General features: G+C 36.5%; 1 pseudogene; it reads left to right on the top strand.

Annotated features, from left to right (window-relative positions):
• The window catches only part of LOC107702860 (voltage-dependent L-type calcium channel subunit alpha-1F-like), a 34,895-nt pseudogene that overhangs the window by 814 nt on the left and 30,363 nt on the right, over positions 1 to 3,718 (top strand).

The raw sequence follows: 3,718 nt of genomic DNA on the forward strand, positions 1-3,718 counted from the left end.
AGATAGATAGATAGATAGATAGATAGATAGACAGATAGAGAGATAGAGAGATAGATAGATAGATACTGTCAGATTATAGATAGATAGACAGACAGATAGAGAGATAGATAGATAGATAGATAGATAGATAGATAGATAGATAGATAGATAGATAGATAGATAGATAGATAGATAGATAGATAGATAGATAGATAGATAGATAGATAGATAGATAGATAGATAGATAGATAGATAGATAGATAGATAGATAGATAGATAGATAGATAGATAGATAGATAGATAGATAGATAGATAGATAGATAGATAGATAGATAGATAGATAGATAGATAGATAGATAGATAGATAGATAGATAGATAGATAGATAGATAGATAGATAGATAGATAGATAGATAGATAGATAGATAGATAGATAGATAGATAGATAGATAGATAGATAGATAGATAGATAGATAGATAGATAGATAGATAGATAGATAGATAGATAGATAGATAGATAGATACTGTCAGATTATAGATAGATAGATAGATAGACAGACAGACAGGTAGGTAGGTAGGTAGGTAGGTAGATAGACAGACAGATAGATACTGTCAGATTATAGATAGATAGACAGACAGACAGACAGACAGACAGGTAGGTAGGTAGGTAGACAGACAGACAGACGATAGATATATATATATTTATTTATTTATTTATTTATTTTTATTTTTTTTGAGTGAAGTTATCCTTTAATATTTAAATTAGATGGAGATCATTTGTTGGCAACATAGTTTTAATAAGAAAACCCTTTATTTCAGATGGGGCCAGTTTGGCTGACCCCAGCAAGACGGACACACTCAACTCAACGGGTTCAGCAGGGCAAAGGAGAGCTGGAGGAGCCAAGAAGCACACACAAGCTAACAAATCAGCCCTGCGTGCACCCAGAGCTCTGTGCTGCCTGACTCTCAGCAACCCTATACGCATGGCAGCACTGGCCCTGGTGGAGTGGAAATATCCTTTTGCCCAAGTGTGTGTATGTGCAAACCTTGTGCATTCTCTTGTATGTTTTCAAGACAGTTGTTTCCTTTACCTAAGACCTTTAAGCCTTTTAATATATTCATTTTACTGGCCATCTTTGCCAACTGTGTTGCCCTTGGTGTGTCCAAACCATTTCCTGAAGACGATTCCAATGCCACCAACCACAAGCTAACAAATCAGCCCTTCGTGCACCCAGAGCTCTGTGCTGTCTCACTCTCAGCAACCCTATACGCATGGCAGCGCTGGCCCTGGTGGAGTGGAAATATCCTTTTGCCCAATGTGTGTGTGTGTGTGTGTGTGTGTGTGTGTGTGTGTGTGTGTGTGTACACACTGTGCGCTCTCTTTTGTAGTGTGTGTATGTGCAAACCTTGTGCATTCTCTTGTATGTTTTCAAGACAATTGTTTCCTTGACCGTAGACCTTTAAGCCTTTTGATATATTCATATTATTGGCCATCTTTGCTAACTGTGTTGCCCTTGGTGTGTCCAAACCATTTCCTGAAGATGATTCCAATGCCACCAACCACAATCTGGTGAGTGTGCATTGCCAACATTACCATGATCTGCCACAGTGAGTGAAGACTGATTTCCCCAGCAACAATACATCAAACCACATAATATACCTCTGTGCTCCGCCCAAGCACATTCAGCTACTGACATTCATGCATATATTCATATATATAAATAAGCATGCTTATACTTATTGTAATGCCTAAATTCAGCCATAACATTGAAATACATCCAATTTCTATCTATATTTTTTTTCTATACAGTCTGTTGATATTTATAACACTTTTCAATAGGGTTTAATTTGTTAATAATAATAATAAACTTTATTTTGTATATTATATGTATTTATATAGTGCCTTTAAAAGTTACTTCTCAAAGCACTTTACACAGAAAAGGATACAGAGTTAAAAGTAAAAAATAAGTACAATGATAACCATAGAAATAAAAACAAATCACATATAAGCAAGTCTAAAAAGGTGAGTTTTAAGAGAGGATTTAAAAACACTAAAAGATTTTGCATGTCTAATATCATAGGGAAGAGAGTTCCAGAGTTTTGGAGCAAGGGAAGAAAAAGCCCGGTCACCCATAGAGCGTAAGCGAGTTGAGGGAACAGTCAAGAGGCCAGAATCAGAGGAACGGAGATCACGCCTAAAAGTGTAGACAGTTAAATGTTCAGATAGATAATGAGGTGCCAAGCCATGCAAGGCCTTATAAGTAAGCATAAGAATTTTAAAATCGATACGAAACCTAACAGGGAGACAGTGTATAGGGATTCCAAAATTGGAGTGTATAGGGATTCCATAGTTCTGGTCCCTGTCAGGATTCTAGCATTAGCTAACATTAGTTAACCTGAACTAACAACAATACTTCTACAGCATTTATTAATCTTAGTATATTTAATACATTTTTAGGATTAAAAATGGTATCTGTTAACATTTTTTATTGCACTGTGAACTAACATGAAAATGATTTTTTTTATTAACTAATATTATTAGCAAAGGTTAATAAATGCTGTAAAATATATTGCTTATTGTTACTAATGTTAACAAATGACACCTTATTGTAAAGTCTATGCAGTATATATAGACCATTCATTACATGAATATGTAATGTTTTTTGAGCATATGCTAACGTTTACACTGAAGCGTAAACCATGACTAGTGACAGAACATTTTGTCACACACTTGATTTCCACTACTGCAACATCACACTTCTTAGTCCCATCCACTGTGAAATCTCATTGGTTCAAAATCTTGTGCAACATACAATAACTGCATGTTGTCCAGCGGTTTCGTGTTTAGTCAGACTTTTCGCATTGCACCAGGTTAGGACACAGTGTTGTTATGGAAAGTACTTAAAGGTTTATGCATGCGGCCCCTGGCTGAACAACACGCCTGTGATAGTTTTAAATGAATGATCTGCCTGTCAAACTAAGGGTATCCAATAAAAAGAAGGCTACTAGGTCCTTTAGGGCTGCCAATGTTCAGTGCAACACTATAATTGCATTAGGCTTGAAGTTTGACTGACAGCTCTGAATACCAAACAGGATAAGAGTATTGACCATCTGTTCTCTCACTATGGCCACTCGCTCATTGCCCTTAAATGTGATCTACTCTCTGACTGCATATTTAATATAGACAATAATGATTCCAACAAATCGTGCATGAGCTTGTTGTTTTTAGATTGCTTCCGTGCTTCTGTTTCTCTTTTTTTTGTCTGTTTTTTATTTTTCTTACACAACAATGTCAGGATTTAAGTTAAGTAACTCTTACAGTTTGCTTATACTGTCATTTCTAGGTTAGCCATGGTGTTGTACCGATGTCTGTTGAGTCAGTAGTGTCTGCAGCGTACGGATGAATAGCTGGTATTAATGTGTGGGATACCTGGAGCACCTTCAGCTTTATCTCAGTACTGTGGGTCAAGAGGGCAGAAAGCTAATGAGTTCAGCAATGTGTGTTAAGGGAAAGTAGGTGAAAGGGAGAGCGATTGTGTGTGTGTTTTAAAATCAGAATTATTCAAGCATACATACAGTATCTCACAGAAGTGAGTACACCCCTCACATTTTTGTAAATATTTGTAGAGCAACAATTCTTTTTTTCAGATCCTCAGAGAGTTCTTGCCATGTTGAACTTCCAGTGACCAGTATGAGAGAGTGAGAGCGATAACACCAAATTTAACACACCTGCTCCCCAT

This window comes from Sinocyclocheilus anshuiensis, unplaced genomic scaffold (assembly GCF_001515605.1).
Source record: "Sinocyclocheilus anshuiensis isolate Anshui unplaced genomic scaffold, SAMN03320099.WGS_v1.1 scaffold366, whole genome shotgun sequence".
Taxonomy (NCBI): domain Eukaryota; kingdom Metazoa; phylum Chordata; class Actinopteri; order Cypriniformes; family Cyprinidae; genus Sinocyclocheilus; species Sinocyclocheilus anshuiensis.